This window comes from Pseudophryne corroboree, chromosome 10 (genome assembly GCF_028390025.1).
Source record: "Pseudophryne corroboree isolate aPseCor3 chromosome 10, aPseCor3.hap2, whole genome shotgun sequence".
In the NCBI taxonomy this organism is placed as follows: domain Eukaryota; kingdom Metazoa; phylum Chordata; class Amphibia; order Anura; family Myobatrachidae; genus Pseudophryne; species Pseudophryne corroboree.
In genome coordinates, this window is record NC_086453.1 from 303,574,969 (window position 1) to 303,590,305 (window position 15,337).

General features: G+C 38.4%; 1 pseudogene; it reads left to right on the forward strand.

Moving 5' to 3' along the window:
- The first annotated feature begins 4,753 nt into the window (after nt 1-4,753).
- LOC134967189 (5S ribosomal RNA) lies at nt 4,754-4,873 on the forward strand (annotated as a pseudogene).
- The last annotated feature ends 10,464 nt before the right edge of the window (nt 4,874-15,337 follow it).

A 15,337-nucleotide genomic window follows, 5' to 3' on the forward strand; every position in this document is an offset into this window, starting at 1 on the left:
ACTTGTGGATTCATTTGTATAGATGATAAATGAAAAACGGTCCCAAATACTGCATAGTGTGCCCGTCACAAAGCTGTGTTGCTGTAATGAATACCTCTCCTGTGGGCTGGTCCGAGACCGGGCGTCCCCGGTTCTTGATCCTGCGTTGCCCACTCGTGCTATGCAGCAAGGAGATGATAAAAGCCGCTGGGATGATGTAGTACGTGAGACGGATGTAGCTGATAGGAGCCGCGTGCTGGTATGTGCGGCTTGCGGGAACCGAAGTGCCGGTATAGACGTCGGCTCTTTTCATTTTTTCCCTGATACACTGCGCTGCCGTTTCCCTGTTTTTTACTATGCATTTACACGGCTGCTAAAAACTGCTAGCGAGCGATAAACTCGGAATGACCCCCATAATTTCTTCAAATTTGACGGTAATTATTACTTACAAAAACAGGGAACTGCTATGGGGACAAAATTTCCCCCCTTATATGCTAACATACTTATGGGGGAGTGGGAAGAGAAATATGTTTATAATACAAAATTTGAAAATCGATGCATTAAACTATATCGAGATACATTGATGATCTTCTGTTTATCTGGCAGGGGAATCAAGAAGATGTGAGTAATTTTATTGACCACCTGAACAGTAATAATTATAACCTTAAATTTACATACAAAACCGATTGTGAGAGTATCAATTTCTTGAATTTAGAACTAAAAGGCTGTCTTAAGGGACAGATTACTACTAAAACCTACTTCAAAGATGTTGACGCAAATAGCTATATCCCCCAAACTAGCTGTCACCAGCCTTCTTGGAAAAATAGTGTCCCTTACTCACAGTTTGTCAGACTAAGAAAAAATAATAGTAGTATGGAGGACTTTTGGTCACAATCTGCTGTTGTATTTGAAAGATTTGTTTAAAGAGGGTACGATCCCACTTCATTGGAATATGCTCATTGGAGAGCTTCCCAATGCAGTAGAGAAGAACTTATTCGTTACAAGTCTTTGACTACTAAAGAGGACCTTCATATGCGACCATTCATTACACAATATAGTAGAGATGCAACAAAAATAAGAAAAATTATGCATAAACATTGGGACATCTTGAAAAATGATCCAATTTTAGGACCAAATCTCCTGAATAAACCACAATTAGTGTATAGAAAAGCTTCAAATTTAAAGAACATCTTGGCACCGAGTAGATTAAAACAAATCAATGATCAAACTGTATCAGATTTTAACTTTTTGCGTAATAGAGGGGGGTGCTTCCCCTGCAACCACTGTATCTGTTGTAGGTTTCTGCAGAAAATTTAATTTAAACATACATAATTTGTTTCTGTGATAGATAGATAGATAGATAGATATATACCAAGGGAGTGTATTTTTGGACATACATTGTACATATTTGTGAAGGTTAACTTACCACAAGTGGCGCTATTTTTTCTTTTTTATTGCAAATCTTTCTCGGTATTACTAAAATTCAGCTGCCTGGTGGGAGTTTTCCCTCACTATCATGTTTAGGAACAACGAACGCACTACTAAAAGAAATGACTTATGTCAGAGAATATTTAATGAGAGCAAACCCGTGGATACACCCACCCCCCCATGTGACCTAGATGACCTTTTTTGGGGGATTGAAAGACTTCTCACAAAAGAAGTAAAAGCATGGTGGGACGTCAAGGGTTTAGAACATTACATCTCAGTAGCCAGAATCCCTAGGGGATTGAGGGTGACTAAACAACCCACTTTTGGAAATAATAACAGTGAATTCATAAAAAAATGGGATGCACACCTGCTCCATTGATCTTATGAAATTATTGATCATGGAGAAAAAGAACACACTGATTGAGTTAGAGACCTCAATCAGAGAGAAGGAAGCAGAGATTGATAAATTTAAAGACAAGGAGGACTACATCATCAACGGAAAAGTATTAAGCAAGAAAATGGAACGAATAGAGGAGGAAGTAATTAAAGGGAAAGAAAATAAATTCTTACGGGATAAAGAAGACTATGAACAAGGGAAGATCAAGAACTGGAGCAGGTTCAGAGCTCCAGGATTCTATCAGAACAAAGCTACCAAACAATATTGGAAAACAGTACCAAATGTCCCATCCAGGAACAGAAATCAAGACACCCCCAATGAATCAAAATTTAGAACCACAACCAAAAACAGGTTCTCGATACTACAAGGAAGGGGATCCCAGAGTGATAATGATTTTTTATCCCCAAGTACAGGCACAAGACCAAAGGACAATATGAAGAACCAGATAAAGGAAGATATCAGACATGCCTCCCTCTAAAAAGATGTTTTACAGAAGAAGAGGAAGGCAGGGCGGCAGGAGGAAGAGAACTCAAAAAGCGGACATTTCAACACCAAAACCATTAACTAAGGACATCTTCAACCTCTCACAACACACTCTCTCACAACCTGAAATTTCCTTACTAAATAAAGATCTATCGTTTGCCCCAACCAGCGGCATGAATAAGTTTGAAACTTTCATAGATCTCAACAAGTTCGTACAAAAACTAACATTGAAACGACACTTCTTAAAGAAAGAAGATGCCATTCTCAGAAATTATGACAATACAACTACCCAATCGAAGTCGGGCCTAAAACCACCATCGAAGTACTACCCATTGGAGTCCAAGGGGAACCATCTTAGTATCTTCTATGACCTAGTAAAAAAGGACCTCTGTGATTCAGAAACGGAACCGATCCTGGAAAAGAATCTTACCAATAAAGAAATCGAAGCCTTAAAGAAATTACAAAAGAATACCGAGATTATTATCAAGCAAGCTGATAAAGGGGGGGGTCTAGTGATCATGGATCGAGAAAAGTATATAACAGAAGCCAGGAGATTACTGGGCGACACTAATTCTTACAAAATCTTACAGAAAGATCCAAAAGAAGACTTTCTGGAGGATCTGCGATCACTACTTTTAAATGGACTACGTACCAGCATTTTAACAAAGGAGGAGTACCAGTTTTTAATGCAGTCCTACCCCGTTACCCCTATATTTTACTTTCTACCAAAAATCCACAAATCAATCACAAATCCACCAGGCAGACCAATAGTTGCCGGCATAGACTCTCTTACTTCAAATCTTTCTGAATATGCAGATGTTTTTCTCAGGAAATATGGGAACCAGTTATCATCATATCTTAAGGATACACCGCGGTACTCAATTTGGTTAAAGACATTGAATGGAAATCAACATATCTGTGGGTCACAATCGATGTACAAGCACTTTATACATGTATTGAACATTCAAAAGGTGTAGCAGCATGTAAAGAATATCTGGACAAGGACCCTTCCCTGACTGACTCCCATAGACAATTTATCTGTGACATCATGTTCTTCATTTTAACCCACAATTATTTTAAATTTTTGGACAATTTTTATCTACAAAGCTGCGGAACCGCTATGGGAACGATTTTTGCGCCAAGCTTCGCAAATCTATTTATGGGAAGATGGGAATAAACTCACATTTACAGTGATCACCCTTTTAAGAATTTTATTGTGTTCTATAAGCGGTACATTGATGATATTCTGATGATCTGGGATGGAAGATTTTAATGATTTTTTTACAGAATATCTAGCACATAACGATCTGAATCTCACATTCACTTCCAAAGTGGACAAGGTACAAATTGAATTCTTGGACCTCATCCTTGTGGGGAAAGAAAACAGAATTGTCACGAGGAATTACATCAAACCAGTAGACACCAATAGCTACCTGGACTACAGGAGTAATCACCTAAAACAGTGGAAAAATAATATCCCCTATTCCCAGTTCCATAGAATTAGAAGGAATTGCAGCGAAATAGAGGAATGCAATGACCAACTTGAGAAATACAGAAATAGATTCCTGGATAAGAAATATCCTACCAACATTCTCGATAAGGCGGTCACTAAGACAAGAACTTTGGAGAGAAATGACCTTCTAACGTATAAGAACAGGGAAACAAAAAAGGACTCCACTGCTTTCATTACGACCTACAGCAGACACGAGAAAATCATCCGACAATCAATGAAAACCCATTGGAACATTTTACTAATGGACCCGGTTTTAAAAGACATACTACCACCACAACCTGAAATTATTTTCAAGAAGTCCAAAAATCTCAAGGACCTAGTGGCACCAAGCATGTTGAGATCCGTGACCAACAAGCAAGAACCCCTCATCAGGTGTGTAGGTAGTTACAAGTGTGGACACTGCAATATCTGCAAGTACCTACATCCAAACCGGAAGACTTTCTCTGCAACAGGTGATGTGAAAGAATTCAAGATTAAAGAATACATGAACTGCAATTCAACCTCTGTAATTTACCTTCTGGAATGTGATTGTGGTAAAAAATACATTGGGAAGACGAAAAGACAGCTGAAACTAAGGATCCAAGAACACGTTCGGAACATCAAAAACAAGGTGGAAACACATGCAGTTTCCAAACATTTCCTGTCACATCATAATTCCAATCCTGAGGCCTTAACATACAAAGCCATAGAACATGTTGCACTCGGCGAAAGAAGTGGCGACCTGGCGAATCTGCTATCCAGAAGGGAAATGTTTTGGATATTCCAATTGAAGATGATGCATCCGGCTGGTTTCAATGAAAGCTTTGAAATTTCTCTTTTTCTTTAAATGTTGATTTCTTGCTAACCATCCCCCCCTTTTTAATAAACACTGTGGTGTTTGGGAATGGCGCTTTATTCTTATTTCTAGGTTATATTTCAGTTGTGAAAAACCTCTGGTGAACTGGTGCTAAGTAGACTACAGCCATACCAAAATGGAACGCCCACTCTCGTCCGATCGTGGAAGCTAAGCATTTTTATGGGCCTGACCAGTATCAAGGAGGGTGACCTCCGGAGAAGACTAGGTGCTGTAGAAACAGTGCATGCACATGAGAGTTCCTAAACCAGTGAAACAGCTGTAAACCAAATACTGTATCACCATTCACTCACACAACCCCTAAACACTTCTGGGCTTCACCGTTTTCTTATGATGTATGGATATAATCTAATGCACTACTCACAAGACACCTCAACGTAGCACCCACACTCTCGTATAAATACTAAGAGATATAAGAAATCTAGCACAGGCACTTCAATAATGTAATCTATTAATAATTTGTATTAATATTTTTATTAATATTTATTAATATTTATTAGTTATGCAACATTTTAATCTCTCTAAATTGAAATTAATACATATCTGGTTATAAATAAGTCTGTCATGATTCTCTGGTAATGTATATTTTTTATTCTATTTCCTCCATATGTTTTCTGGAACAACAAACTATATATTCATATATGATCCAAATGAAGAAGTCACAGACAATAATCCTAAAAGAAATAGTGATTTAACATTGGGACCCACTATTGAAAGAATGCTGTCAGAAACACCATATGCGGTTCACGTGCGTCTCAAAGACTAAACCCCGGATATCATCCACTGAATGGAATTCCTAAAGGAAGTGACGCGCGGCCTAACAGAGATGAGTTCCGATTTCAGAACGCTTTCCACGGCATACAAAGCTTCCGGGTTCCTGCACGTGACGCGATGACGCGGACGCGGCGTCTGTCGAGGTCAACGTGACTTCCTGGATGTGTTACCAATTGCGGAAGCGGGCGCATGCGCAGAGGGGCCCGTTAGAGACCTCCGGCACCTGAGTCTGAACACGAAAGCGGGCGCAAGCGCAGAAGAGCCCGTCATACCACTGGAAGTGGGGCGGAAGTACCTGCTGCCAGCACATTTGTGAACAATCAATCCATTTGCACTCACTAAACCACTCGTTTTTTAACTTGGTGATAAGGTTTAGCTTTGTTTTGAGACAGTTTTATTATACATATACAATTTATTTAAATATGAAACACACTAAGATTTTTGTTCTCCCTAAGCATCACTGTGGGAGGAAGTGATGTCACACATAGTCTTCTAATTAACAGAGGTATAAATATGAGCCCTGTCCCAGTACCACACTACCCTTAATGAAGTCCTGAAGGACGAAACGCGTTGGGCATTCCATGATCTTTCCCAGACCAACCTCCTGTACCTAAGATAAGCACTTTATACACATATACTACAAATCAATGTGTACCTTGTACTTTTATATATTTTTTCTTCTTTTTTAATCATAACTTTGTCCATTTTATATGAATTCTTATGCTTGAGCATTTTTTCTTAAACTAAAGTATATTATTGTTTTTTAAATCGTGTAAAATAAATATGCCTCTTCTTTTTTAGATAAAAAATCTTTTTACGTTCCTTTACTATAGACACCATTGGTCGCTTGTGCCCATATTCTTGGTTTCTATAACACTTTTTACAGCAGCTTACCACTGCTGTTCTTATTTAGGGGCCTGCGGACACCCTTTGTACCAAGGGAGTGTATTTTTGGACATACATTGTACATATTTGTGAAGGTTAACTTACCACAAGTGGCGCTATTTTTTCTTTTTTATTGCAAATCTTTCTCGGTATTACTAAAATTCAGCTGCCTGGTGGGAGTTTTCCCTCACTATCATGTTTAGGAACAACGAACGCACTACTAAAAGAAATGACTTATGTCAGAGAATATTTAATGAGAGCAAACCCGTGGATACACTCACCCCCCCATGTGACCTAGATGACCTTTTTTGGGGGATTGAAAGACTTCTCACAAAAGAAGTAAAAGCATGGTGGGACGTCAAGGGTTTAGAACATTACATCTCAGTAGCCAGAATCCCTAGGGGATTGAGGGTGACTAAACAACCCACTTTTGGAAATAATAACAGTGAATTCATAAAAAAATGGGATGCTATCCTACACACCTGCTCCATTGATCTTATGAAATTATTGATCATGGAGAAAAAGAACACACTGATTGAGTTAGAGACATCAATCAGAGAGAAGGAAGCAGAGATTGATAAATTTAAAGACAAGGAGGACTACATCATCAACGGAAAAGTATTAAGCAAGAAAATGGAACGAATAGAGGAGGAAGTAATTAAAGGGATAGAAAATAAATTCTTACGGGATAAAGAAGACTATGAACAAGGGAAGATCAAGAACTGGAGCAGGTTTAGAGCTCCAGGATTCTATCAGAACAAAGCTACCAAACAATATTGGAAAACAGTACCAAATGTCCCATCCAGGAACAGAAATCAAGACACCCCCAATGAATCAAAATTTAGAACCACAACCAAAAACAGGTTCTCGATACTACAAGGAAGGGGATCCCAGAGTGATAATGATTTTTTATCCCCAAGTACAGGCACAAGACCAAAGGACAATATGAAGAACCAGATAAAGGAAGATATCAGACATGCCTCCCCCCTAAAAAGACGTTTTACAGAAGAAGAGGAAGGCGGGGCGGCAGGAGGAAGAGAACTCAAAAAGCGGACATTTCAACACCAAAACCATTAACTAAGGACCTCTTCAACCTTAAAGAAAGAAGACGCCATTCTCAGAAATTATGACAATACAACTACCCAATCGAAGTCGGGTCTAAAACCACCATCGAAGTACTACCCATTGGAGTCCAAGGGGAACCATCTTAGTATCTTCTACGACCTAGTAAAAAAGGACCTCTGTGATTCAGAAACGGAACCGATCCTGGAAAAGAATCTTACCAATAAAGAAAGAGAAGCCTTAAAGAAATTACAAAAGAATACCGAGATTATTATCAAGCAAGCTGACAAAGGGGGTGGTCTAGTGATCATGGATCGAGAAAAGTATATAACAGAAGCCAGGAGATTACTGGGTGACACTAATTCTTACAAAATCTTACAGAAAGATCCAAAAGAAGACTTTCTGGAGGATCTGCGATCACTACTTTTAAATGGACTACGTACCAGCATTTTAACAAAGGAGGAGTACCAGTTTTTAATGCAGTCCTACCCCGTTACCCCTATATTTTACTTTCTACCAAAAATCACAATCGATGTACAAGCACTTTATACATGTATTGAACATTCAAAAGGAGTAGCAGCATGTAAAGAATATCTGGACAAGAACCCTTCCCTGACTGACTCCCATAGACAATTTATCTGTGACATCATGTTCTTCATTTTAACCCACAATTATTTTAAATTTTTGGACAATTTTTATCTACAAAGCTGCGGAACCGCTATGGGAACGATTTTTGCACCAAGCTTCACAAATCTATTTATGGGAAGATTGGAAGAAACTCACATTTACAATGATCACCCTTTTAAGAATTTTATTGTGTTCTATAAGCGGTACATTGATGATATTCTGATGATCTGGGATGGTACAATGGAAGATTTTAATGATTTTTTTACAGAATATCTGGCACATAACGATCTGAATCTCACATTCACTTCCAAAGTGGACAAGGTACAAATTGAATTCTTGGACCTCATTCTTGTGGGGAAAGAAAACAGAATTGTCACGAGGAATTACATCAAACCAGTAGACACCAATAGCTACCTGGACTACAGGAGTAATCACCTAAAACAGTGGAAAAATAATATCCCCTATTCCCAGTTCCATAGAATTAGAAGGAATTGCAGCGAAATAGAGGAATGCAATGACCAACTTGAGAAATACAGAAATAGATTCCTGGATAAGAAATATCCTACCAACATTCTCGTTAAGGCGGTCACTAAGACAAGAACTTTGGAGAGAAATGACCTTCTAACGTATAAGAACAGGGAAACAAAAAAGGACTCCACTGCTTTCATTACGACCTACAGCAGACACGAGAAAATCATCCGACAATCAATGAAAACCCATTGGAACATTTTACTAATGGACCCGGTTTTAAAAGACATACTACCACCACAACCTGAAATTATTTTCAAGAAGTCCAAAATCTCAAGGACCTAGTGGCACCAAGCATGTTGAGATCCGTGACCAACAAGCAAGAACCCCTCATCAGGTGTGTAGGTAGTTACAAGTGTGGACACTGCAATATCTGCAAGTACCTACATCCAAACCGGAAGACTTTCTCTGCAACAGGTGATGTGAAAGAATTCAAGATTAAAGAATACATGAACTGCAATTCAACCTCTGTAATTTACCTTCTGGAATGTGATTGTGGTAAAAAATACATTGGGAAGACGAAAAGACAGCTGAAACTAAGGATCCAAGAACACGTTCGGAACATCAAAAACAAGGTGGAAACACATGCAGTTTCCAAACATTTCCTGTCACATCATAATTTCAATCCTGAGGCCTTAACATACAAAGCCATAGAACATGTTGCACTCGGCGAAAGATGTGGCGACCTGGCGAATCTGCTATCCAGAAGGGAAATGTTTTGGATATTCCAATTGAAGACGATGCATCCGGCTGGTTTCAATGAAAGCTATGAAATTTCTCCTTTTCTTTAAATGTTGATTTCTTGCTAACCCTTCCCCCCCCCCTTTTTAATAAACATTGTGGTGTTTGGGAATGGCGCTTTATTCTTATTTCTAGGTTATATTTCAGTTGTGAAAAACCTCTGGTGAACTGGTGCTAAGTAGACTACAGCCATCCAAAATGGAACGCCCACTCTCGTCCGATCGTGGAAGCTAAGCATTTTTATGGGCCTGACCAGTATCAAGGAGGGTGACCTCCGGAGAAGACTAGGTGCTGTAGAAACAGTGCATGCACATGAGAGTTCCTAAACCAGTGAAACAGCTGTAAACCAAATACTGTATCACCATTCACTCACACAACCCCTAAACACTTCTGGGCTTCACCGTTTTCTTATGATGTATGGATATAATCTAATGCACTACTCACAAGACACATCAACGTAGCACCCACACTCTCGTATAAATACTAAGAGATATAAGAAATCTAGCACAGGCACTTCAATAATGTAATCTATTAATAATTTGTATTAATATTTTTATTAATATTTATTAATATTTATTAGTTATGCAACCTTTTAATCTCTCTAAATTGAAATTAATACATATCTGGTTATAAATAAGTCTGTCATGATTCTCTGGTAATGTATATTTTTTATTCTATTTCCTCCATATGTTTTCTGGAACAACAAACTATATATTCATATATGATCCAAATGAAGAAGTCACAGACAATAATCCTAAAAGAAATAGTGATTTAACATTGGGACCCACTATTGAAAGAATGCTGTCAGAAACACCATATGCGGTTCACGTGCGTCTCAAAGACTTTTTTAACTTGGTGATAAGGATTAGCTTTGTTTTGAGACAGTTTTATTATACATATACAATTTATTTAAATATGAAACACACTAAGATTTTTGTTCTCCCTAAGCATCACTGTGGGAAGTGATGTCACACATAGTCTTCTAATTAACAGAGGTATAAATATGAGCCCTGTCCCAGTACCACACTACCCTTGATGAAGTCCTGAAAGACGAAACGCGCTGGACATTCTATGATCTTTCCCAGACCAACCTCCTGTACCTAAGATAAGCACTTTATACACATATACTACAAATCAATGTGTACCTTGTACTTTTATATATTTTTTCTTCTTTTTTTAATCATAACTTTGTCCATTTTATATGAATTCTTATGCTTGAGCATTTTTTCTTAAACTAAAGTATATTATTGTCTTTTAATCGTGTAAAATAAATATGCCTCTTCTTTTTATATATAAAAAATCTTTTTACGTTCCTTTACTATAGACACCATTGGTCGCTTGTGCCCATATTCTTGGTTTCTATATATATATATATATATATATATATATATGATAAAAAGTCTGTCACCATTTCTAAGTTGCATATATATATATATATATATATATATATACACATATATATTCCAGCTAGTTGTCTTTTTGGGGACTTCAGAGGAGCAAATACAGCAGGTTCCAGCACTTTTGTACAATCCCTGCTTTTGGTCATCTAAATTATGCCCACAGCGTTCCGCCGCCTAAAACCTCCAACCCTACCCCCCACTACGTGCACCACACTGCGCAGCTTGATGAAGGCTGTAGTCATTACCTGCAGCCAGAGGAGAGACGCACGGAGGAGAGAGTGGGTTACCCGGCAGGCTAACCTAGCTCATGTAAACTGCTACACGATTATGCTGAAGCTCCCTCTAGCAATAGAAGCAGCCTCCTGTTAGCCAAGTCATATCTTTGTGTATGTGATGAGGCAGCTGCCGCATAACATACCCAGCTCCTCTGTCTTCCTTCCAAAAAACCCAAAAAGGAATCGGTCATCTGCAGCGATGGATCAGCGGCAGGGGGGGTTTCTAGATACTCAGAAACCCCCCTCTGTGTGCTAGTGCTGGGTCCTTTCAATCAACTTCTGTAAACCAAAACATAACACATATTGTCCTATCATAGCACCAGCTCCTTTTATAAGCATCATGATTTAGCCTGGATGAATAGAAATTCATTTTACATCCAAAAACACCACTGATCTGGTCGTCTACAGATTTATTCTATTGTGCTGCGATTTTGACATACATGATTCTTAGTAAATCCATGAATATGATGTTTGTCGGTCTATGTTAAGGATATGATGTTTGGTTCGATGACGTATTACAGCAAACTGGAATGTTACATCGTATTTCATCTGCGATTTCCATCATAATGCCCTTTAGTAAACCTTCTATTTGCTAAATGCAGAAAAAAAACACCACATTTGACAGAAATCAACCTTTACTAACTTTATTGCCAGGTATTTGTATAGTAATTGCAAAACTGTATCCATGAAGTGTCTAAGTGCTAAATCAGAATCCAAAGATAGCTTTTCCAGGGAATAAATAAAATATTGCTTTACTCTCAGCATAAATGAAACAAAACAAAAACAACATAGCCCTGATTTAGGACATTTCTTTACCCCTAACTATCCTTGCGCAGCTAGTCTGCAAACAGTCTGCTTCCTGCAGGGTAACAGAGCATGATTTGGTTGGCTGCCACAATTTCACACAGAGGCGTATATAGGGCAGGGCGAGCAGGGCACATGCCAAGCAGTGTAAGGGGGGTGAAATCTGTCTGAGGGAGAAGATGCGTCAGGGGGAAGAGCAGGACAGAAGATCCCCCTTCGGAGCGCAGCAGACCACACTGAAAAGTGTGCATCCCCAGTGCAGTGCTCTGCATCCCAGGTGGTGCCGAAGACGTGGAGTGTCGGAGGTGGCAGAAGCGCTACAGCTTGGGGTGAGAAATCGCTGCAACCCTTCCGCTGCTAAACTCCGCAATTAGTCAAATAAGGGGGTAGGCTCCCCTCACCACAGTGCCCCGCAGGATTAGTTAATTAAGGGGGTAGGCTCCCCTCACCACAGTGCCCCACAGGCTTTGTTAATTAAGGGGGTAGGATCCCCTCACTCTATAATGTGAATTTCGGCTCATAACGTGTGCTATAATGTGAATTTTGGCTCATACCGTGTGCTATAATGTGAATTTTGGCTCATACTGTGTGCTATAATGTGAATTTCAGCTCATACCGTGTGCTATAATGTGAATTTCAGCTCATACCGTGTGCTATAATGTGAATTTCGGCTCATACCGTGTGCTATAATGTGAATTATGGCTCATATTGTGTGCTATAATGTGAATTTTGGCTCATACCGTGTGCTATAATGTGAATTTCGGCTCATACTGTGTGCTATAATGTGAATTTTGGCTCATACTGTGTGGTATAATGTGAATTTTGGCTCATACCGTGTGCTATAATGTGAAAGGGGCACCAGTACTAGATAGTATAAGGGGTCCTACTACACTGAAGGACATGCCCCCTTTTGAGTGACCACACCCCCTTTTCCGGAGAGCGCGCGCATAATTGCAACCTTCACTTTTTCATTACCCCTTCAAAAATTCCACTTCAACCACTGCACCTACATCTATCTATACATACATACCCTGACATCTTTATATACAGTGACACCGGTGGCGTGCGCACACACTTTACTTTTTTGTTTGGTGGGGCGGGGCATGTTATTAATTGTTTGTACACCATTGTCTTGTTTTACTTTCCTTATATCACTCTTTTTTTTAAATCAAATTTATTCGTAACATGAGTATAAAGTTTTCATGGAACAGAAAATATTAAAAGTTAAGTTTTATAGTAACACTACAGTATATATCGGTCAGTCAGAGCCATAACTAGACTTTTTAGTGCCCTGTGCCAGAGAGAGAATTGGCAAGTGAAAGCAATAAAAAAAAAAACACACATGATTGACAAGTGCCACCAACAGTGCTCCCTACTTAGCAGCGCTAGTTAATACCTAGTTAATACCCTGGGTTGAGCCTCCCATATCCAAAAAAAAATGGATTTGCAAAATCCAACATTTTTTGAGCATGTCTGAGATAGTGGCACCTTTGCTTTCTGATGATTCGATGCACACAACCTTTGTTTCATGCACAAAATTACAAAAAAAATTGCATAAAATAAATTATGGCTACTGTATGTATATAAGGCGTATATGAAACATAAATGCAGTTTAGTGTTTAAATTTGGGTCCCATCCGCATGATACGCAAATATTCAAAAATACGGAAACATCAGAAATCCAAACTGCTTCTGGTCCCAAATATTTTGTTTAAGGCAGGGAGACTTAATTTGTAATAACCATAGCATGTGCTTCATCCAGAATCAGCTTTCTTTCATTGTACTGTACTTAACATTTCATATACAGTACTACAGTATCAGCAGCTTAACATTTCCATAGATACATGATCCTGGAAATATTTATTGACTCATGCTAAATTGTATCTGGATCACTGATTTGTGAGCAGTGAACATGAGGGGCAAGTGATATATGTGCATTTTATACACACACTTGTCTCTGATATGCCCTGGCATTTAAAATATGTCCAAATGAATTCAACTGTTAGAATTGTGTATATAGCTCTGACAGCAGTGCAAATGCATTTGGAAAAGTATGAATAATGCATAAAAGTACTGAACAGCTGGTGCACAGTAAATACTAAAATATACTAATCTGTAAAAGTAACTAGATGTCTTAAACAGTTATTTTCATGTTGACAGATGTGGATTTATATACATTATACCGTATATGTGTGCATAAAATAAGCAAATACAATTTTGAAAGCAGATTACAGAAACTATTTCTCCTATATGACGTGATATTATTTAAAGCAAAACCAACATGGCTAAATCTTTCTCTGATGTACAGTAATCAGATTATGGACCTAACTGCAGCTACAGTTCTTACGTTCTGCTGCTTTACAATGTTACGGGTAAAACGGCAGTCCGGCAAATATACATTAGCTATAATTACAACAGAAATGTTGCTTTTCCATTGATTTATATAATCATACCTGCCATAGCTCAATATTTCACAATTATCACAATATGCAGCTGGTTTCTAATATGGAGATCACCACCTCCAATAAACTATACATGACAAGAGAACACTGTACTTCTCACTCAGGGTATTCACCATAAAATATGTATTAAAAGGTCTTTAAAAAGTCCTTATGGTGTCTTTTTCCTTCCACGAACCAACCCTTCCTAGTATTTATTTATACGTCAAATCAATGGAGAAAGAAACCTCTCATGTGTAATTCATAAAATAGGTGTATTTTCAGTGCTTACTAACATGTAAGGTAGAGGTAATCCTGATTGTTTGCTCTTTTTCTCGTCACTCCAAGGTACCCATCAGCATGTTCCCTCAAAGATAAAACAACAAAAGAATGCTCCTTATCGCCTTAAACTATTTACAATTTATTAAAACATATATAATAAAAACAATACTATAATGTGGACCACCAAAGTTCAAGGTTACTGTGTACTCAAAATGGCCATGATAAAGGCATACTTTCACACAAGAAGTCCGTAGATGTTATTTTCCCAGGTCACCTTCACAGTGGAGTTGTGTAATCCTTCTTCTGGTCCTTAGTAGCAACCTTCTTTATCCCACAAACGCATTTCACCTTGTGACTTCCTCATGGCGTGCTGAGGTGGTCTCCTCCAACCACCATATTTATAGCACATCTAGTAGACCTGCCCACTTTCTAAATTTCTGAAGGTTGTGGTTACAAGTAAATAACCGTTGCAGAACTTTAGATACTGTACCATATAGATCTACCAAATACACCTCTATATTATTATCTCTTCATATAACTAAAAGCTACAGTATACCTTTCGGTCATGCTGGATATGTGTCACTATGGGGTGTTGTCCCTTACATGTATATACATGTCTATATTGTTTTTAGTCCTCGGTTTTTAGGAATTAATTACCCAGTATTACATGTATCCATGTTCCCTGTGAATTCTGTCAAGGTGGGACATGTATAGCAGAACCAGGTGTTATACAATAAATAGGTCCTATTATGTTTTACTCCAAATTTGATAATGTGGTGCTGCTCCTTTATATACATTCATTGTCTATTCTATAACCTATTGGTTAGGTCATAATGTGCATACTCATACAGTATGTGTTTCACAGATTC